The 23,797-nt window shown below is 41.9% G+C and overlaps 1 protein-coding gene across 4 annotated transcripts in view; it reads right to left on the bottom strand.

Annotated features, from left to right (window-relative positions):
- Nucleotides 1-23,797, bottom strand: part of PHACTR1 (phosphatase and actin regulator 1) — a 399,222-nt gene that overhangs the window by 168,732 nt on the left and 206,693 nt on the right. The gene's annotated exons all lie outside the window — the stretch shown is intronic.

The raw sequence follows: 23,797 nt of genomic DNA, 5'->3' as shown, positions 1-23,797 counted from the left end.
ACATTACAGATATAGATGAATGGCTGAAAATCATCCCCACCAACCCCTTTGCATCAAAAAGCATCTTCCTCTTCAGTAATCCCACTAGTACTTTATCTAACCTCTTCTATGCAGTTTACAGTGTTTTTGTAGTCATGTTGGTCCCGGGATCTGAGAGAGACAAAGTGGATGAGGTGATGTCTTTTATTGGACCAACTTCGGTTGGTGAAACAGGCAAGCTTTTGAACACCACAGAGCTCTTCTTCAGGTGCTGACTTTAACTATAGGCCTTTAAGTGGACGAGAAGAGTAACAACAAAATAATCAAGTGGTCAACTTGTTTAAAAGCTACCTCTAACCTCACTTCATTCTGAGGTTCAGTCTCCAACCAACTTCAGCTGCAATTGCTTCTAGCTGTCAAGACTTCTTTTGAACTCAGGCTCCAGAATGTTCAAGATCTTAAACCTCCCCCTTCCCCCTCCCCAAAGCTTCATACATCACAAAACTCAGTGGAGTTATTGTGAAAGTACACCTATCTTCAAACCTGTCTTCAAAGCATCTAGCTGATATTATAATAAACTGTAACAACTGCCATGTCTGTTGAAAGTTTTTTGGTTCTCTTTACCTGAATTTGATTATTTTAGATCTAATTTCTGGTTGTTATGTCATTTTTCCTTATTCCCCTGTAGGAAAGTTGATCCTTTCCTGCTTTTCTATTAACCATGGATATTTTGGTAGTGTTATCTCCCCTTAATTGTCTCTGTTTCAGGAATTAAGTTAGATTAGTCCTCCCCCTTCTAGTCTCTATTATTTTAGCTGCCCATTTGAACCTTCCTTAGCTTTTCAGTGTCTGCTTTACAACAAAAGGGCCAATGCTTCATGCAGCATTCCAAGTGCCATCCTATAAAGATGGGATTATTACCTCATTTGCTTTATAAGAAACCCTAGTAAATACATGCGTTAGGATGGCATTTGCCATTTTTGCAATGGCATTGAATTGTGAGTTCATACCTAGTTTATGACCCCGTACAAGGTCCACAGTTTCATTTCTCTGCATTCTAAGTAGCAGTAGCTCATTTCTCTGATGATGATTACTTCTCCCTAGGTGCATTACTTTACATTTTATCTGCAAACAGAATCTCATCTCCTTTACATTTACCCATCTCGATAAACCTGTGAGCTCACTCTGCAATTCTGATTTCTCCTACATGGCGTTTATGATCCCTTCTCAATTTGATGTCATCTGCAGGTTTAATCAATACAGAGCATACACATTTTCCTCTTGATTAAGGTATATAATTGAAAAGTACAAGTTTAAAGACAGCCGTGCAGGACCTCACTTCATGCCTCCCCCACATTTTGAAGTTAAATTGTTGATAATTAATGGCTGCTTGCAATAGGTCAGACATGTCATTTAATTGACATACCATGCTATAGTGGTTTTATTGATACAAAATCCTTCTAATCTCTAAACTTGTTTTTTATTTATCTAGAATGGTGACTTTACTTACATTGGAAGAGGCTATTAATGCATGCACTACATTACTTGTTCCCACCAAACCTGCAATGATGGAGAATATTAGGTTGGACTAATCTGAGCTATGTTTTATCCACAATGTGACTTTCACTGCTTATCGTATTCTTCACCTCTGGAGTGTTTGCCACATATAGATTTTCTTATTATTGGTCACAAAAACCTGCAAGTGAAGTTAGACCAAATATTTGATAATTTTTTGCGGGTAAGTTTGTCAAAAGTTAGGAACTTAAGCCTCATTTTCAAAAATCAGTGTGACTTAAGACTCCTAAATCTCTTTTACCTTTACTTATCCTTTTTTAAGTCCCATTCATAAAGGCCTTACTTACAAAAGCAAACCAACTGACATCAATGGGACTACTTTGGGGCTCGATTAGTCCTAAACGATTCTCGCCCCCCTTGTGTGCCGGCATTTGGGCTATCAGATCTTAGATCCAGATCCTAGGAGGGAGCGCAGGGGCCATATGGAAGATGCTGTCCCAAGGAAGCAAGTGTCAAGAATGAGGCCATTCATTTTTTTCAAATATATTGCTTCTGTGAAAGACCAGCTATTAATTGCATTAAAATAACATCATTCAGGTGCTGGTATTGATTAAGTTCTCAGGGTCTGATTCTTTTCTGATAATGAAGTAAATTGGAGAGTAATTCCACTGAATTACAATAATGTAAAGATGGTGTGGAGAAGACAATCAGGTCCCCAGAGAGTGATAGTATCTTTGATCAAAAACATGTTACCAATAATCTTATATAATTGATTACAGCTTCACCATTTATCATAATGATCCAGAAGGGTCAGATTCTGACACACTCACACTTTTACTATAAACAGTTTCATTGAAAGAAATGGAACTTCGTATAGAGTGTGAGATCTGGCCTTTAACGAATGGGCAACTAGCTCTGAATGTTGCCTACTTTGAAATGCTCTGATACATGATTTTAATATATCTGACTTCTTAGGAAACTCTTGGTCAACTAAAAGGAATATATGACCCCCTTTTACAGATGCTGTATGATTATCCAATAAGTTTTATAAAATATATATAATATATTATATATATTTTACAAAAATAGTTTTATCACAAACTAGATGGGACTGTAATTTCAACCAAAAGCTGCAGTGTACAGACAATGCCATGTCACCCTTTTAAAAAATGCTTTTGATAATAAGAAAAGATTCTGTAAATAGCCTTTGTTTTTAATCTAGATGCAAAGATATAGCTGGGCTCGTGGGGTTTCCATCACCATAACAGCCAGGAGAAAAGGCAAAGTAACTAGTTTAAGAGCTAAACTGCCCAAACCATTCCCTTTTAATCTGTATTTTGCCTCTCTTGAGAAAAATAAACTACTATTTCTGTCCTTTAAAGAAGTTGATGGGAAGCTGGCCAAGAGGAAAAGAGTAATTAGACCAAATGGTTCAATTATAATGAAGCCTGAATGCAACTTAAAAAAAAAAAAAAATCCCAACAAAAATCTGTTTCAGTGAACTCTAATTGAGAGAAGCCAGTTTGTATCTATCAATCTATGTGCAGGGAGTTAGAAGGAAGAGTAAAGTCTTTCAAGTTAAGATGCCTAAAGGTAGGTACTTACGGCCTGATCTAACTCTCATTAAAGGTCAATAGGGACTCCTTCCCTTGATTACCATGGAAGCTGGGTCAGATCCTTAATTCACCTAGGTAAGTGACTTGAATTTCATGGGTGATGAGTACCCACAGAAGTGCAGAATACCCACATCTCCTTTTACAATCATAAGTAAAGTTATTTATTTTTTGACCAACATCTCCAAGTATTTTAATTTTTTTGAGGAATTAACTTCAAAGGTATCTCATGGTTATTGCAATCTGTGTGTTTCCCACTTGCTCACTAGATTTAGATGAGAGCCTCTCCATTTAATTCATTGACAGCTATTGTGGACAAAAGAAATACCCTCTTCCTGCCTCAAAAAAAAAAAAAAAAAAAAAAGATGCAGCCAAATAGCCAAACAAATTACTGCATACGATTAGGAAACATTAAAGTCATAGATAGAATCTATGCTCATAGCCTCAAGTTCATGAAGAATTCTAAATCTATCAATCAGAAATAGCCTAGCAAATAAGGAAGAGTTTAGGTCAGACCTAGAAAAAAAAATACTACAGAGAACCTAGAAACCACTATACATTAAAAAGTGACCAGAATACTCATATTAAACAGTTTTATGCATGTAAATGCAAATGACTAGAGTACGAGGCAGCAGGTGAAATCCTGACCCCATGGAAGTCATTGGCAAAGTTCCCATTGATTTCAATAGAGGCAGGATTTTACCCAGTACATCTATTGATTAGATCAGTGGGGCTCAGAGTCAGGACTTGTGGGTAAATTGTGCCTTTTGTTTCACCTATGCAATCTTATTGACTTGTAAATGACGGCAGAAGCTGACCCCTGTATCTTCTTGACGTGTCTGATATATCTCGCTGATATGACAGATCTCAGCCCCAGGGCACAGAATGAGCGTGGAAAGTGAACTGCTCTCTCACCCATATATGTGGGTCCTCTTCAGGTCAGGGCTGCAGCACACTGGCAGGGCAAAACAGGAAGCCTGCACTGCTGCAGCCTGTCCTGTGGAGAGAGGATTTCAGTGCCCAGCGCTGACATTTTGACACCTTCCCTCAGTGCCAGAATTCACACCCAGAAAAGTAAATCAGCAGAGAAAGCATTACAGCTTGGCCTTCTTAATCTAATGCATTCTTTTGTATTTACAGTAATAACAACCCTCCACGGCTGTTTGGGGAAGAAACGGATGGCCTGTTCTGAGCCATTAATGCAAATAAAGCATTCTGGCAGCACACGCACATTGGGGTTTACCTATATAAAGCCACTTGTCCATGAAATTGACAATTTAATTGTGTAATATTATGAGGGTCACAACAATAGGAGTTCGCAGTAGATTTTATTTCAATACTGCTGGAGGAGGAAAAAAAAACACAATCAGACAATTCTTACAACAAAACAAAGGTATCTTCCTTTCACTAGCTGCTGTGCATTTGGCACCATGCAGTAGGCCTGTGCAAAAGAATCTGCACATGTACTAGAAATGGTGAATTCTGACTTTCCGAAGGTCTCACAATACAGGCTTCACAAAATTATCCTTTTACACAGGAATACACAGCTAGAGTTACCATCAGCAAAAACTCCTTCCAATCTATTTCTGCAGTAAGGGAAACTAGACATTGTGCATCTCAGTGCAACTTGGAGAGGAGAAATGCACTCACTTTCACACTGAATTTTATGATCAAAATATTTTTGCAATATTCTACAAGTATCATGAACATTTTTCAGCAGGGTCTTGAAATTTCAGCTAAGCAAAATTGCTGCTTTCTCTCAAGCTCTCTCAACTAAACTGGAAGTGGTACGAAGGGATTATTACAATAATCTCTTAAAACAAAAGGCAGGAGTAATATTTGTTTTATATTTGCCTGAACCACAACATTTGGATCCAGATTTCAGACCTCCTAAAATTTATGAGGGTGCTTAGAATTAGTGGTTTCGAATTGGCCTTTTGTAAAAAGGGGGGGGAACAATCGGTTTCCAGGTTCAGATGTTTGATGGGGATGTGGTAGGCCCATTTTTTATTACAAATATACATAAATGGAGACTGGAAAACGCCACAAATGCAACAGCAGCACATACTAGCGAAATTAACGAACAGTGATAACAGGGAAAGAACTGCAGCCCTGGCTTGTCAACTGAATTTGAGGAGCAGCGCTACAAACTCAAGTCAGCTGATTTCTAACATAATTACCTCCCACCCACAATATGGAACTGCATTTCATATCATTTCCATTACATATGGACCCACTGCCCATGGCAGACTGTGGGGAAGGAAAAAAAGGGGGGGAGGGGGAGGCAATGACTTTTTTATTAGCAGCATACAGTATCAGATAAAGGGCTATATGAGTGAGCCAACCCTCTCTGTAAGGCCTTGCTGCAAACTGAACCTGCCATTCTGGCAACCCACGCCAAGTATGGGAAAGGGAGAATAATAAACTAGGAGTTACAGAGTTCTTTAATGGTTAGGGACATACATGTTATGATGTGTACACATCGCATGAGAAAGATAAAACTTTGTTCATATTTAACTCAGTTCATCATGGCCAGTATGAATGCACAAAAAGCCACTCACACTTTAGAATTACTGTATATATTTCTGGAATCAAAGTACAAAATATTGACCTTACTTTCATTAGACATACAAGAAAGGGAGGATCAAAGGGTCCTGGAGCCATCTTGCTGGTACAGAGCAAGAATGTCTAGAGAAGCCAGTTCTGGAAAATGGGAATGGGAATATGCTTTCTGGAATTTGCCTAAATTAGGCTACCTAAGAGAGCTTCATGAGCCTGTGTTTAGTGCCTGGCATTCACTGCAACATATATGCTGGATCAGGCTTCTAACCCTCACATCCACAAGCCAGAACACCAAGTCCCCTTGAGGATGATGAATACTGATGAGAGCTTTAGCTGATCCCCCGAGCTTTAGTCTACAGTTCAGGAAAGTAAGTGCACTAGTGTAAGGAGAGTATCCTGTCCTTCTGCTGCATGGGAACGCAGGGAGGAGAAAAAGATTAGGGCTTATGAGTGAAAACATTCTCCCCACACCACCTGCACACACACCTGTACACTTAGATACAGCAAACTCTCAGAACATCCATCATTGTTTCTCTGCTTTTTAGTAACCCTTGCAATTTTAAACAGCCCGTAAAGTGGCATTGGAAAGATCAGCCACGATAAACTAGGAAACATGACATAAAGCCTCTTTGCATTGGTTTAATTTCAGCTGATGGAAAATAAACAATGTTTCTACAGAAAAAAAATGTACTGTACAAAAATTAAGCAAACTGACAAAGTCTTCATTTTGGCAATTTAAAAACAAAAACAAACAAACAAAAAAAATCTTTGCTAGATGAGGTGAGGTATCCGATATAGCTCGAGCAAATTTCAGAGCAGTTGTGCCTCAACAGCTGTGTAGGAGATATTGTCAATGAGTTCTTAGGGACTCTACGACAGGGATCACTGACATTACAGAGAATAATTGCTCCAAAGAAACTTTCATAGAATCATAGAATATTAGAGTTGGAAGGGACCTCAGGAGGTCATCTAGTCCAACCCCCTGCTCAAAGCAGGACCAACCGCAGCTAAATCATCCCAGCCAGGGCTTTGTCAAGCCGCAGCTTAAAAACCTCTAAAGATGGAGATTCCACCACCTCTCTAGGTAACCCATTCCAGTGCTTCACCACCCTCCTAGTGAAAAACTTTTTCCTAATGTCCAACCTACACCTCCCCCACTGCAACTTGAGACCGTTGCTCCTTGTTCTATCATCTGCCACCACTGAGAACAGCCTAGCTCCATCCTCCCTGGAACCCCCTTTAGGTAGTTAAAGGCTGCTATCAAATCCCCCTCATTCTTCTCTTCTGCAGACTAAACAAGCCTAGTTCCCTCAGCCTCTCCTCATAAGTCTTGTGCTCCAGCCCCCTAATCATTTTTGTTGCCCTCCGCTGGACTCTCTCCAACTTCTCCACATCCTTTTTGTAGTGGGGGAGCCCAAAACTGGACACAATACTCCAAATACAGACTCACCAAGGCCGAATAGAGGGGAATAATCACTTCCCGTGATCTGCTGGCAATGCTCCTACTAATGCAGCTCAATATGCTATTAGCCTTCTTGGCAACCAGGGCACACTGCTGACTCATATCCACCTTCTTATCCACTGTTATCCCCAGGTCCTTTTCTGCAGAATTGCTGCCTAGCTCGTCGGTCCCCAGTCTGTAGTGTGCATGGGGATTTTTCCGTCCTAAGTGCAGGACTCTGCACTTGTCCTTGTTGAACCTCATCAGATTTCTTTTGGTCCAATCCTCCAGTCTGTTTAGGTCCTTCTGTATCCTATCCCTACCTTCCAGGGTATCTACCACTCCCCCTAGCTTAGTGTCATCTGCAAACTTGCTGAGGGTGCAATCTACCCAATCCTCAAGATCATTAATGAAGATGCTGAACAAAACCAGCCCAAGGACCGACCCCTGGGGCACTCTGCTTGTGACCGGCTGCCAGTTAGATATGGAGCCATTGATCTCTACTCGTTGAGCCCTATGCTCTAGCCAGTTCTCTATCCATTTTATAGTCCATTCATCCAACCCATACTTCTTTAACTTGCTGATAAGAATACTGTGAGAGACCGTATCAAAAGCTTTACTAAAGTCAAGGTATATCACGTCCACCGCTTTCTCCATAGCCACAGAGCCAGTCACCTCTTCATAGAAAGCAATCAGGTTGGTCAGGCTTGACTTTCCCTTGGTGAATGCATGTTGACTGTTCCTGATCACCTTCCTCTCTTCCAAGTGCCTTAAAATGGATTACTTAAGGACCTGCTCCATGATTTTTCCAGGGATTGAGGTGAGATTGACCGGTCTGTAGTTCCCTGGATCCTCTTTCCTCCCTTTCTTGAAGAAGGGCACTATATTTGCTTTTTTCCAGTCATCAGGGACCTCCCCCTATTGCCACGAGCTTTCAAAGATAATAGCCAATGGCTCTGAAATCACATCAGCCAACTCCCTCAGCACTCTCGGGTGCAATACATGGACTATGGACCTAATACATCATAATGGCATTTCCAGAACCAGTTTGTCAATATTTATTTAAGGACTCTATAATATGTAAATTCTGACCGTAAAAGCTCTAAAGCAGCAAGGTCTGTTTAGCAACATCTTAATATGTGGATTTTTGACTCTTTAGACTAGAGGAAGGATTATTGACTCACCAGACAGCAGTATCTCCATGTCACAGCCTATATACTCCTTTGTGCATAGCTCAGTGCAACATAATATTGACTTTAATAGCTCCTTGCTGGACCCAAGCAAGTCCATCTTCAAAAGTCCTAGTTCCCCCTGTCTTGCAATTACTGCACATTTGCATTTCTAGACCATTTTAAATTGAATAATTTCAAAAATACCTTTACTTCCGTTCTGCAAACAGACAAAAACAATGTCTTTTGTGATACAAGGTGAAACAGAAATCACGCCCAGCTGCCAAGGTCTCCCCAGATATATTAAATAGTTGCATCCATTTTAATATTTATGCCCTAGACCGTTAGTGTACAAATCCATTAGATTAATGGCTAAAAAATGTCAGGCAAAAGATGACTAAGGGCAAAATCCTTCTCTTAAATGGTGTGGCTCTATGCTGGGACGGTGGTGGGGGAAACGGAGCGGCATCTGCTGAACTATGGCACTATAATCATCACTCTAGTATAGAGCAGGACAGCTCAGAGCAGGCAGGACCTGGAGGAGAATATGTGAAGTGTAATTTACTGCTGTTCCAAAATGTCCAAGCCAGTGTGTGCGTTGCACACTGTAGCATGTGTGCTGAGAGACTGGTGATATGGTCATATCCCTGACCTGTTGGATCACAACCCCCGAGGCCAGCAGGCATTGTAGTTGGGTCCCTCTCGTAGTAATCTCTAAAAGTGTTGGATTAGAATATTGCCCTAATGCTGGAATGATACACTGGGGGTGCCCCCCTGCTCCCTCTTCTGCCCTACTACACCCATGCAAGACAGGGCAGAATTTGGACTTAAAGCTCTTTTTAAGTCACAGGAATGCTGAACAGGCATCCATCTTCTATGAGATGTACCATTTAGACATTGCTTTAATTTGCAAAATAAATTCACTTCTGAACTGACACCTGGTATGGTGAATATTGCCTCCATGTTCCTGGAATTTCAACTACAGACAGCAAGCAGGCTATTCCTTTTGGACTTTTCAGAAAGTCAATATCAGGCCTTAAATGTCATCATCTTACTAAAAATTCAGGGAATACGGCATTGCAGGCAATCTGTGGAGAAAAAAGTATTATTCATCCAGTGAGAATTACCTACCTAGTTGTATGCAATGTTTAAGTACCTGCAGTGCCAATTGGGTGGAGGGTGGGGAGAGGGGATTGTTCTGTGTATTGTGTTAGCGCTTGGTGCTTTCCAAACACAGAGGCTTCGCCAGAAACATCCCCCCTTCTGTAAGGTAGAGTCAAAACCAGAAGGGGAAAGAGGGTAAGAGACAGAACCAAAAGCCTTTTCTCTTCCCCTCTCTCTGTCCTTGTTGTGGCCAAGAGGCTGTGAAAAGAATAGACTTGTAGAGAGACCCAGGCCTCTCTCACAACAGACAGAAAACTCGGGAGAGGGACAAGAGAACGAAAGATCCTCCTTTTTCCCAGCAGCTAAACAGAGGCAGAGCTTCAAATTTATCAGACACCTACTAACTACAGACTGATACAAAAGATGGAGCCCCCAAACATATTCTCACCCTCCACCCCAATCTCCAGCCCACCCAGAGTCTGGTTTAAAAAAAAAAATCACAGCACCCTCCCACTTCCAAGCTTATGGTGCTGGCATGAAGACTGAGCTTCTTAGACATCACATGCCACAATGTTGCCTTTAATCCTTGCCTGTAGGCTCCTTTCCCTCAACTTTCAGCTCAGTCTCTCCCTAGTGGGTTAATCCAACAAGCGGGTGTTCAGTGAGTTTTGCAAGACCTAGTCTAGCAGATTTCACAGAGAGGAAGCTAAATTTTCTTTTGCTTAACTTCATTCAATTACTCCTAGAAATCCTGATAGACCCTTAGCAAGGTATCACCATGTACATTTAGACTGTGCTCCTGGAATTATGCTTTGATTAATAAGTGGTGTGCTGAGAAGACCACAGCGTGAAGCCAAGTTCTTCTCTACAAGCTGACTACAAATGAGACGCTCTGACAATGTAACAAATATAGATATACACCTATTACAAGGCATTGAAATAGAGCAAAAAATAAAATGTTATTGATATAAAAATTAAAATGGTGTGGAAAATGTGCCTCCCTCTCTAATCAAAACAGCAGAAAGTAACAGTATTAGACATTCAACAGTGTATTTAAAATGAGAGGGTTTTGCAATGTTTTGCCAGTCAAGCAGGCACTCATAACAGCCGTGGGAGGCAGGCCTATCCTTGCTTACAGACAGCCCCCCAACCTGAAGCAAATACTCACCAGCAACCGTATACCATACAACAAGAACACTAACCCAGGAACCTATCCCTGCAATAAACTCCATTGCCAGCTCTGCCCACACATCAACTCCAGTGACACCATCACTGGTCCTAACCACATCAGCCACACCATAAGGAGCTCATTCACCTGCACAGCTACTAATGTAATATATGCCATCATGTGTCAGCAATGCCCCTCTGCCATGTACATTGGCCAAACCGGACTGTCACTAAGCAAAAGAATAAATGGACACAAATCGGACACAAAAAATGGTAACATCCATAAACCAGTAGGAGAGCACTTCAATCTCCCAAGACACTCTGTAGCTGACGTGAAAGTTGCCATACTTCTACAAAAAAACTTGAAAAAGCAGACTTCAGTGAGAAACTGCAGAGCTGGAACTCATCTGCAAACTTGACACAATCAAACTGGGTCTGAATAGAGACTTGGAATGGTTATCTCATTACATGAAGTGATTGTCACTGTTCACACATTCTCACCTTCTAATCAATGGTTGTGAATAGGCCTCATCTATTGTAACTGAATGGACTTTGCTAACACCTACCCTCCCCATTGTTGTTCCTTATTCTTGGATGTATATACATATACCCCCTATCTGATTTCTATTTCTTGCATCTGACAAAGTGGGTTACAGCCCACGAAAGCTTATGGCCTGGTCTACACTGGTGGCTTAATTCGAATTAAAGTCCCTTAATTTGAATTAATTACTTCCGCATCTACACTTGCACATTGTTCAAATTAAGGAGCCTTTAAAATCTAATTAATAAAACCACTTCTGCAAGTGGATTAGCGCCTGAAACACATCAGTTAATTCGCATTAGTGTGAGTGTGGATGCAATGGGACTTAATTCAAATTAATTGGCCTCCAGACTGTATCCCATGATGCCCCATTTCAGTACCCTCCCCCAAAGCAGCCCCGGGAAGATTTAAATCTTCATTTCCTGCGGTGAATGGGTTTAAAATCCATGCTGCGATCACCCCCCCTCCACACACACACACACACAACAAGCCCTTTGCAGTTTGTCCCTTTAAGATTTGTCCCTTTGAAAGTTTAGCCCTTTCAAGCTTGTCCCTTTGAAAGATTTCACCACCCACCCCCCTCCCCTTGTGGTGAATGCATTTTAAATGCCAGCCGTGAGAGGAAATTCTTTGCTACATTGTTTCAGTGGCCACTCATGGAAATTGATACTTTCTTAAGAGTTTATTCACAGTGCTACATGTGGATACATTATATCATGCTTTCCATCAGTGAAATGGAAACATTTGTATCACTGTATTAATATACTAACTGACTCCGTTGTTGTTTATCTTACATTCTACAGACACCTGTAGAATCAAAATTAAAGGCAAGCAATATACAGGGGTGGTCGGGGGAGTATGAAAGGCAAACAGCATACAGGTGGGGGGTTTCGTTTGGTGAAGGGAAAAATCAAAGGCAAGCAATATACAGGAGGTATTAGGGGGGAGCATAAAAGGCAAACAGCATACAGTTCTAAAGTAATCCAGGATAAGCTGCGATGTATTTGTCACGGTCAAAATGAGAGCATAGTTCAGCTGGCTCCTGTGCCTGCAGCAATGATGATCGGGGGAGTAAAAAAACAGCATGAAAATCCTTTCCTGTTTGTTTGGGGGTGGGGGAAGAGGGTGGGGGAAGCAGCGCTGCATCCTGGGATGATGACACTCGTCACAACAGCCTCTATGGTTAGTTGCACTGTGGGATAGCTTCCCACATTGCACTGCTTTCTAATTCGAATTAAGGCTGGCCAGTGTGGATGCAAGAAACCAGCACAAACACTGTAGTGTGGACAGTCTGCCGCACTTTCTATAAATCGCTTTCTGTCATTCGAATTAAGCTAATTTGAATTAGTGCTGCAGTGTAGACATAGCCTACGCCTGCAGAAATTAAATTTGTTAGTCTTTAAAGTGCTACAGAACTCTCATTGTTTTTGCTGTATACAGACTAACACGGCTACTCCTCTGGAGCTGTACCCTGATTCTTTTTCCCCTTGCAGGAACCAAGTATCAGCACTTACTGCTCCTGAATCTAGACAAAAAGCATATAATTTTGCCTGGACAAGAAAAAATGATGCAAATAATACATGAGATTTAAAGAAATAAAATGTGAATGAAAAAAAAAAACCCCCCACAAAACAAAACAAAGAAGAAAGGAAGAAAAGTGAACCATTTATTTGAAGACTGGATTGGATCTAGTCTTCTGATCTCTTTTCTACCTTCCCAATATCCCCCTTTTGTTCTGCTCCTTACTCAGATTTGTGCCAAAGTATTATTATTAATAAATAGTAATAATGCCTGATTTAAAGTGTGCTGCTCCCACAGATCATGTTTTCCATTAAGGAATCTGAAACTTTGTTTTACATAAGAAACTGTCAGCCATGCAAAACATCCTGCTATGGAGAACTCCACCAAGGAGGAACAAATAGGTAAAGGGACAATACTTAAAAATGCAATAGGGAGAGATGAGAAAACTAACTACAGATCATAAACAGAACCAGTGCGGCTGAGGTATAAACCTGGATCAAATAATAAAAATAAGGGGGGAAAAGGCATGAAACGTATACAAGAAAAAGGAACATCATGCTTGTTCAGACCAATGGTCCATACAATTTAGTCTCTCTTTCTTACAATGGCCAGCATCAGATGCTTTGGAAGAAGGTGCAAGGGGGGATGGAACAGTTTGCATAATACGGATGCTGAAAGCCATTGAATCAAACTGTAAACCCTGTATTTGATGGAAACCACTTCAAGACAGGGGTGTGGCAACATCCACAGCGTCTCAAGTTCCAGCACCTGTGAGTGCAATAATCTCTGTAGTGGACAATTATAAAATAATCTGTCCCCAGGGAAAGTTTTCTCCTAAATCCTATCAGTCAATGATGGGGTATTGCTCTGAAGCATAAGATTTCACAGTATAGTCCTTATTAAAATATTTTAAAATTCTAACTGTAGAAGTTCTCATTATCCAAATAAACATCTTTCCCTTTTAAAATCTAACTATAGTCTTGTCCTCAGTGATAATCTTGTGGTAATGATTGTCACTGGTGAGTTCTACATTATGCATGAAAATATTTCCTTTTATCATTCTATGGAATGTACCCATGTTTTTGCATCAAGTTAACTAGGAGCTTCTGCTTTACCATCTGTATACTATTCATTATTTCGCACACCTCTGTCATGTCCCTTTATACTCACCATCTCCCTTCATATGGAAATTTTTCAGTGCCTTTAATCATGTTTATCACTTTTCTGTGTCTATTTTTGCTCTATCTATTTTGGGACAGAATGACCAAAGCTCAACACAGCATTTGAGGTGATGACAACTACTGAGTTATAGGCTGACATTTTTTAGAGTTACTAGCCCTCCAGGGTTGTCCTGGAGTCTCCATAAGTTAAAAATTAATATTTAAATAAAGATTATGTCATGTGATGAAACCTCCAGGAATACGTCCAACCAAAACTGGCAACCCTTCATTTCAGTAATTTCAGCATTATTTGCTATCCCACTAACATTTTTGTGCGCTTTTTGGACCACCACCAAAGTTTTCATTGCAAGCATTCAGTGTTGCCCAGGCCTCTCTCATTAACGGGCTTAAATAAAAATGTTTTCCAACTTGATCCTCAGCACAGGCCAGCAGGATGACAGGTCACCTCAATAGATGGCATCTAAGGCAGAGTTCAGAAGACAGCAGAGTCCAGAGAGAGAAGCAAGATTGGAACAGGCCACTTGGCTGCTACCTGAAAACACAAACTGGAAGGTGATGACAGACTGGTGGGTGTTTCCCGTAACGAAACCCCATATAGTACACCTTTCCATCAGTAGTATCAAAAGAAAACGAGGCAGGCTGATCAAAATGTCACAAACACAAAAAATGATTTAAAAAAAAAATACCAAACCTTCCAATTTTTGCCTTTCCCACCCCCTATTTCTTTCTTTCCTCCTTCCTTTATTTCCCTCCCTCACAAAGGTGGGCAATCACCTCAAAGTATTCTTTTCTCTTCCTCCTCTCACAGCAAATAATTATACTGAGAGTGCACTGGTCTATAGGGTTCCCAGGGCAGCTTGCTACACTTTCCCCTCCAGGTTACTACTAACTTTCATGGAAGAAAAAGGGAATTAGTCAGACTCCCGTGTGTGTGAAGTGAGGGAATGAGGGGCGTGGATCTGGAACTGTGGTCTTTGGGCCCTACCTTGGGACATAGTGACATTTTCCTTTGTTTTCTAATTTCCCCACTTGTCATGGGTGTTTTCCTCAAAGCCCTCAGCGAATACTGTGCGTTCTACAGGGCCTTATGTCTAAATCATTGCCAGGACTCTTTATAATAAAACCAGTGCTCTCCAGAGTCATGTTCTGTACAATCTTGCCAGTGAAGCTCTCTCATGGTTCACCAAGGCTTGCAAAGATCTTTGATTTTGTACACTCATTTTATTTTGGGGCTAGCGGTTTCTGTCACAAGCAGTTTAGCAGAATATGCATCATTCATTACAGTGCTAGACAAATATAGTTAACTATTTGCCTCAGGCAGAGAAATTAAGTTTTGGATAACAATGTTTGTTTCGGGACCTAAAGATTGAAGGTGGGATTTTTCCCCCTCCTTTCTTTTCTTTAACTGTAGATTTGCCATCTGAAATGGTTTCAATTTCCAATGTTTAAGGAAAGCTTCACATAAATCATCAGCTTGCTACTGAAGCCCTTTGACTTTGCAATCCTTAAATAGATGCCACAAAGATACTTACGCATTATGTCACACAATCCTGCCTGAACCTCCGCCCCTGTGCAAGGATCAGGCCCAAGAGCAATCCCTGGGCTCCATCAGCACAAGGACAGCTCTCTTTCTTACTCCCTAGTGTGCAAGACACTCTGAAGGATAGGAAGAGATGGGATCCTAGCTGCACTCTACATTCTGGCCAGCAGAATTAAACAGCTGTGGAGAAGGGATCCAGAGAGATGGTGGATGCACCAATTAATAGCACCCTCTGTGCTAGTGGGAGCTCCCAAAACTTCCCATGGGGTAGTGTAACCCTATGATACCCCTAGAACAGCGTTGAGTACAAAGGACACAATTTGGGCCAGGGAGGTTTCTTTCATTTAGGATGCGTCCACACTAAGAAAAAAGGTGTGCTTTTACTGCGTTAGCTAACGTGAGGTAACTAACACCCGGTAAAAACCCTCGTAAAGACAAGACTGTTTGTAGCTTTCTCACACGTTAGCAGGTCGAGATTAAGACTATGGGTATGTCTAGGTAGCAACCACAGGGTGTGATTGCCAATCAAGCACACATACCCAAGCTAGCTTTAGTCTAGCGAGCTCAAGGCCCGACAGCGAAGCCATGGCAACGGGCATGTCAGCGTGGGCTAGCTGGGTGAGCCATTACCCTGGGCTCCAGGCTGATTTGTGTAGCTCACGCTGAAGTGCACGCTGCCACAGATTCACTGCTGCGACCCCTGAAATAGTGACAATTAAAGATAACGTGGGTACGTGTGCTTGAGCTGCAGTTACACCTTGTGCCTGCAGTATAGGTATACCCTACGGGGGAGCCTAGGATTTACCTTGAATTGCTAACACATGGGAAAATGACAAACTTCATTAGGATTTTACCATGGGTTAGCTAACCTGTGGTAAGAACACACGTTTCCCCCCTACATAAAAACCAGCCAAAAAATATCCTTTCGCCATGCTTGCCTCTCCAACACTACTTCATTGTCTCAGAGATCATCAAGCATGCAGTCTACTCAAGCCCAGTCCTGCCAGGAACACTCTCCGGAGCTATTGAAATCAACGTACTCAGTACATCCCAGGATATGCTCATCACCTCAGACTGCCAGAGCACTTGGATCTCCTGCAATCCAATTCCACCCCTTCTCCATCCTGTGCGAATCTCCTCTTACCAAGTGTCCTCCTGGTTAAGTACCAGACATAGGCTCATTCTCTTTGATCTTTCTGCCATTTTCACAACACTCTCTCCCCACCTCAGCTCTCTTCTTGGGGCTTTTGAGACTCTCTTCTCTCCTGCCTCTCCAACAGCTCTTTCATAATATCCCCACCCACTCTTCTTCAGCTCCCTACTGGCATTCTTCAGGGTTCTGTCCTCACTCCTCCCTTCTTTTCTCTTGACTCTTTATTCCTAGGTAACCTCATCTGCTCTCATGGCTTCAGTTATCTCAAAGGTGATGACTCACGCCCGTCCTTCCTTCACCTCTTCCTGTCTGATCAGTCTTGCATATCCGACTGCCTCTACGACATTCCATCCTGGATGTCAACTCAAACTTCATAGGGTGAAAACTGAACTCATCTTTCCTCACCAATGGTTCTGTGCCCCTTTCATTTCCATTTCCATCTCCATCCTCTCACCCAGACTGGCAGCTTTAGCATTTTACATTCCTCTCTCTTTCTTTCATATCTTTTTAATTCTCAAACTAAAACAGCTCTAAATTCATCCTCTACTCTCCATGCTACTGCTAAAACTTCTCTCACTTTCCACCTTGACTACTGCAACCTTTTCCTCTTTGGACTGCTTACTTCACATCTTCCACCTTATCAGTCCTTCCAAAAAGCAGCTGCTAAAATGAATTCCTCTTTCAGGGGTCTGACCATGTTTATCTGTGTGCTCAAGTTCCTCCACTGACTTCTCACTTTCTGCATTAAGCTCAGCCAACAAAGCTGGAAATACAGTTTCATTACTGCCTAGCATTCCATAAGAAACTGATGGCACTGTTAGCAGGGAAAGAGTTAATTGTTGCAACTGAAACTCTAACCTTTAAAAATGATTATGATCAAAGACCATTTAAATGAGGAAGAATGAAATCCCACTGTACAATAAGGTGAAATCAGAATTCTGAGATGTCCCAAAGGTCTGTAAACTGGAAGCCTGTATTTCTTGTGCTTTTGTATTTTTGGGGTTACTGGGTTATCTCATAACTAGTGCAATATTGCTATCAGTCTACATCCCACTGAAAATTACAGTCTGAAGAGACGAACATAAAAAGGAAGAGAGATTACAGTACTATGCATCTGAGAGTCCGCTAGAGGGTACATGCGACTGAGATTATACACATAAGCACACACACGTTTGTTATAAGAAAGAGCAGCTACGATCTTTTCCTACTGTGCTTGCATTTAGACATACCAGGTTGGGAAAACTAAAAGAGGATGCTGATCCATTTATAGATCAATTAAATTAAACTGGCAATGCATGTTTTTAAAAAAGTGGCTCAATCTGTTTTAGGGATAAATGAATCATGCTAATACTGCAAAGTATTGCTACTGCTTTGCAAATCTCTCAATTTAATTTCCAGGGGGCTTGCTGTCAGCAGCAATAGATAGGTGGGAAAAAATAATTAAAAAAAAAGTACATAGTGTGGCCTGATTTCTTCTATTTGTTGCATCGGTGTAACCAATAAGGGAGTTTAACTCAATGTGTATCTCCATACGCTACACTGAAAGCGATTTCTTTCAGCTTCCCTTGCAATTTAATCAAAGGCAACTATAAATTATACTAGCAGGGTTCTAATTTTAAAGAGACATTAGCAAAACCACAGTTACTTCATTAAGCTGCAGACCTATGGCTGACAAAGGACTGTCAGATCTCAAATCATATTTTGCTCCTCTGCGGTGAGCAAACTAAGCAGGCTTTTGCTAATTCCAGAACCAGCCTCAATGTCAAAAGCTGTGAAATAAAGTGGCAAGCACCACAAACAGCTAGTAGCTCAAGGAGTTATTACATTTTCATAGACACATTTACAGTCAAAAACCTTTCCCTGACCTTCAGGAAATGAGCTCTGCCTATTGTATCAGTTTTAGCTAGCTCTAACTCAAGAGCCTTCAAATCTGAAGTAAAATGTAAAGCAACACAACAAAACAAACTCATATTAAACAAGGGCGTGGGGTACTATCTGTGAGGATGTTTCTGCAGGGATGGCTTTATGCCTCTGCTAGTTCTCGCCTTCTTCTAACTGCTGACTCTAGCAATATTCAAACAATTTGTCATTGCTCTCTTTACACATTGCATTGGCATTTACAGAACATAAAAGCAGATACTCATCTGTACAAACACCTGTGATTTTACTATCACTCTCCTGGAATACCTTTTGAGGTTTGGCTCAGTCCCAAAAGGACTGGGGGAGGATGTGGTAGCTGTTGCCTGACGAAGGACACTATATTAATTCCAATAAAACCACAAACACCCCTCAGTGATTTGTTGCTGACAGCATGGTGAAATCATACAAGATTGATTCCATGTAGCACACTCTTCCAAATACCGATAATTAAGTCAAGCAAAGTCTATTGCTGCACAGAGAAGAAAAAGTTGCTGTACCACGGTAGCCACACCGCTCTAATACATTCATAGCAATGATGGGGAAACCAATCAATATATGCACTCATTTCTATGGCAACTATAAAGAGTTTTCCCCATTAGCTGTTAACACGAGGTTGCTGCTGCAAATTAAGAGAACTGTCCTCCTGGCTTCTCTCTGGTCACTTATATGCTCAATAGATTCAATAGTGCCTCCTTTCCTATTTTCCTGCAGTCCATTAAGTATCATGCTAAGCATCCAGCATCTGACAGTTGTGCACACATGCACCCTCCTACCATGCAAGCAAACATAGTTTTTCCGTCTCTCTCACACACAAAATCGCAGCACTCACCGTCACGGGCTTCCTCCCCACGACTGCAATTGCTGCATATGTGTTTGATCTCCTTGCCTATGTGACAGTGTATCACAAAAGACACATTGTTGTTTGTAGCAGGCTCCTTCAGTGGCTTCATTCTCACTAGATAGAAAGCTTTTTTTTTAGGTTTCTCCCCACTCATGTCTGAACAGAGCCCTCCCTGCAGCCAGAAGAAGAAGAAGAAAAAGCAAGCATCCCAGGCTGCCCGATGTGTGTGGAATCCGCCATCCATTCACCCTCGCCTTAGCGTTTATCTGCCACTCACACATACACACAACCAGGATTAAGGAGAAGGGGGGAGGAGGGAGAGCGCAGAGAGAAGCACTGCCTGAGCCTTGGTGACCTCGGTGACCCAGCAGCCTTAACCAATCCAAATGATCTTGGCTGGAGGATGCTCTCAGCATGTCACTCCTCTATCCATACCTTGGATGCTTCTCAGCCACGGAGTCTAAACATCTTCATCAGCAATTCAGCGCTAATTATTTTCAGCTACCTTGCTTGCTGCATACTCCCTCCCGAGTGCAGCACCACCCCTTCCTCCCCCACAACTCTTCCTCCCTTTCCCTCACCCCTTCCTCTGGTGAACAAATGTGAGAATTACCGTACAGGGTATCAGTGATGTTGGAAACCTTTGGCATGGTACGCGCAGGGACCGTCAACGCTGTGTTCCTTCTGCAGGACAAGCTGCAATTCTCTAGCTCACTGAACACAAGAACATTGTCATGCTCTCAGGCAGCACCACAGCCTATTCCACTACAATTAATATTTTACACACAAAAAGGAGAATCATCCAGGATATTGATATAGGCTGGCTCCCCCTCCTGCTCCTCTGTAGACTCCCTTGGCTATTTGGGAGCTAAGGGCCATTGGACCACGTGCACCTATCACACCCAATTTGGCTCTTCTCTCTCTCTCTCTAATACTCCTTTCACTCTTCCTTTCCCATTGTCTGTTGGTCTCTTAAAATACCAAGGCGGTATCTGTCTGGTGGCTCACGACAGCCATTGATACCGGCTGGCAGTGATGGGGGTGACATCAAATGCAGGCTTCTCTGGGACGGAATCGCTCTTCCCAGACCAACCCTGACTGTAGCTCACCAAAGAGGAATGCAGACCCCGTGGGTCTGTTTGGACGGCTAATCTCAGGATGAAGACCCTCTGTTTGCATCTTCACCCACTTTCCTAAAGTGCAATGGCTCCAAAGAGCTGCAAAACCCATCTGCGGATGCTTGTAGTCAGGACTGTGGTTTTTCATAGGCTCTCACAAAGCTTCTGGTTTACAGGGGAATATTTAGCGAACGTCATACGATCCATCACCCCCTTTGCTGATTGACTGCCCCATCGGAAAAGCCTACATTGCCCAGACTCAGAGTCCTGTAAAGATACCAAGCAGCTGCAAGTTGTCTGACCCTCTGCTGAAGCAGTGCTTCAGGGAAGGACCTGGAACATTGAACAGAGATGCACTGGTGGGGGGCAGGGAAGTGAGGAAGACTTGGACCCTGCAAGGCCTGAGGAAAGAAGTACAGGAGAACAGGGGAGAGGAGAAAAATCTCATGAAGAATGAGCATGGTTCATTTCAATTTGTAGCTGGAAAGAGGTTGGATGGGTTCTAGGCTAAGGCCCTACAGAGGAGCTGAGACACAGAGTAACTTTAGGGCTGATACTGTTCCCCTTATTTTTAATAAAGTTCCTTGTTCAGTGAAAGAAGAAAGTGACTCACTCTGCAATTCTTTGCCACTGTCACATGACAGAAGCCACACATTTTAATACAATCCATTGGCCCAATGAGACTGTCCTGAACCTCTATCCGTATTGACTCCATCCTTATCCACCACAATCATTGAAACCAATATGAGCTTTTGCCTGAGCAAGGATGGAGTGAGAACTGAGGCAGACTTTAAGATTTTGCCCCATGTTTTTAATTAATATTTTCTGTCCTCCTTCCATGATTTTTCAAAAAAACAAACAAACAAACAAACACTCACATGATGAACTGCTGCCCTATTTACCATCCATCGTTCTGACGCAGATGTCGCTTCTCTCCTGGCAGTGCTGTGAACTGAACCTTGAGATGTCTTTTATAGCAAGAATTGCAATGCTTTATTTTTCTTGGCACGGTTCACAGTGAGATTAGATACTGTTAGATCTCACTGCAACATGGTCCAAAAAATACTCCCAGTAGAATCATACCAGTTACTCAACCATGCAACACAGCCTTTACATTACACTGTGTGTTTGTGTCAAATGGAGTCAGTCTCTTCAGGTTAAGCTGCATCACAAGCATCACACAGGGCTTGATGCTGCATTAGTTGCTCATCCAAAATTCCCATCAACTTTAGTGGGAGTTTTGGGTGCACACAAAATACAGGATTAGAGTCTGAAAAGCAAGCAAATAGATGTGATAAAATATGTACATCCCAACTCTAAGGGTGAATGCATTTTAAAAAGTACTCTTTCCTGAGATTGAGATTTGATCACTGAGCAAGAATGTATGTTAAAATTACAAATTCCAAAAGAAAACAGCTGAAAATTAGTTGCTTCTTTGTTCATTGGCCAAAACAGAAGCTCAGTCCTTCTGGGTTTCCTCTATCACCGTCTCACTAACACCTCAAATTGGCTCAAAAACATGGTTATAATTCAAAAAAGTAATTCTCTAAATATTAAGACTGTGTATAGTTGGAGTTTTACATTGCCATGATGCAGAAATAGGTCAGGGAGGCAAAGTAACTCCAGATGTGAACTTTCCCAAAGTGTTTGGAGTAGAGGGTTTCAGATCTAGCATTCTAGGTTGGGTCTAACTTCTTATTCAACATATCTGCTCTCTAGGGACCAATCCTGGAGCGCTGCACAAAGATTGAGTAAACAGGCCTTGAAGGAGGATCTCTGATGTAAGATCTGTGGCCTTTTTTTTTTTTTTTTTTTTGCTAAGCAGGAGTAGCCAGCCATATGTGGAGCCATAAGCTAAGAAGCATGTGTGGTCACATCTTCACATCCCCATCTAAATTACATCAAACAGTGTCATACTGAGCTGTTAAAAAGGTGCTAGTGTCCTAATAGTACCTACCACTACCAGATAAAGAAGAAGGTCTTAGGAAGTTTAAAGAAACATCTTTGTTTGATAGTGTTCTGTCTGGCAAGGAATCACTTAACAGTTGTGTTTGTAAAATCAACACTTCTTATTGTATTGTCTTATGGTTCCACATCTCTACTGTTTATCTGAATGACTGCTGTCTCGTTCTTTGATTGTTCTGGCTGTTGCATAACTAATGCAATATTTAAATTAACTAAGGGGTGGGGTATGATTGGTTAAAGAGCTGTTTTGTAACAGGATTGGTGTTTTGTAGTACTTTAGTTTAAAATGACAGGTCAAGGTACAGCTAAGCAGGACCCAAGTTTTAACTATATAAACTGAGGTCCAAAAGGCAGTTCTTTGGAACCTAACTCCAGGACCAAGATCCAAGCTCCAAGATCAGAGCTGCCAGACCTCAAACACCCTGCCAACCATATCGTGCAGCCAGATGATCTGATCCTGATTGGCCACGAGGAGAAGTTTGTCTGGCTTTGTTTTGGGAGTGGTGAGCATTTTATGTTTAGCATGTGTATTCTGTGATTGTTAATAAATAGAGAATAAGGATATTACTGTGTAAGGCTCCTTCACTGGTAAAAGACCCTACAAGCCCACAGAAGATTACACCCGGAGCCTTAAGAATTGGGAAAGGGTGGGTACTTAAATTAACCAGGTTACGCACTTGGCCCTATGAATTGGGTATGGGTAGCTCTGAGCCCTAGAGTGTGAATTGGGTAAGGGTAGGTAGCTTTCCCCCAGACACCTGTGGAGTGGGAAATTTAACCAGGTTATGCTTGAGCACCTTTGGATTGCAGTAAAGGTGGGGTGCCCTAGTGAAAATGGATAACACTGAGGGAGACTGAAGGTGCAGAATACTACAACAGTTGCTACTAGATTGTTGCAAGTGGTCTTGTGATTAAGACACTGGGCTAGGACTCAGGAGAATTCAGTTAAATCCCTGAATCTACCACAGACTTCCTGCGTAGACACTGCCAGGCACTTAAGATTGCTCTGTGTCTCAGTTGTCTGTCTATAGAATGGAGATGATAATATTTCTCAAGTTCACAAAAGTGTTATGAGAAAAAAAATTCATGGATGTCTAAGTGTTCAGAGACTACAGAGATGGGGGTTATATAATCAGACAGGTAGTGGTAGAGGTAAAACTTGCTACCCACCCACCATTAGGCAGGGATACTGTCTGGTGTATCTATTTAGTTACACCCACAGGTCATGCCTACACCTCTCCATTGGTTTACCCCCATCTTCCACACCCCTGTGACCCTCCACGCTGCTGGACACAGAACATTGCCCCACAACATACACCTGCAGCCTTGCCCCACTGGACATGGCGATTCTGCTACGTTTTGGGAAGCACATATGCTAACAAGCTTGCCCAATGGGCAACACTGATTCCATTCAGAGCTGAACCCAAATTACTCATGAGAAAATTTGGCACATTGTCTCCTGCAGGT

Source organism: Emydura macquarii, unplaced genomic scaffold (assembly GCF_026122565.2).
Source record: "Emydura macquarii macquarii isolate MOO-44397 ecotype Brisbane River unplaced genomic scaffold, CSIRO-AGI_Emac_v2 contig_2890, whole genome shotgun sequence".
Taxonomy (NCBI): domain Eukaryota; kingdom Metazoa; phylum Chordata; order Testudines; family Chelidae; genus Emydura; species Emydura macquarii.
The sequence above is the reverse complement of the archived record's forward strand: the minus strand, read 5'-3'. Positions and strand labels throughout refer to the sequence as shown.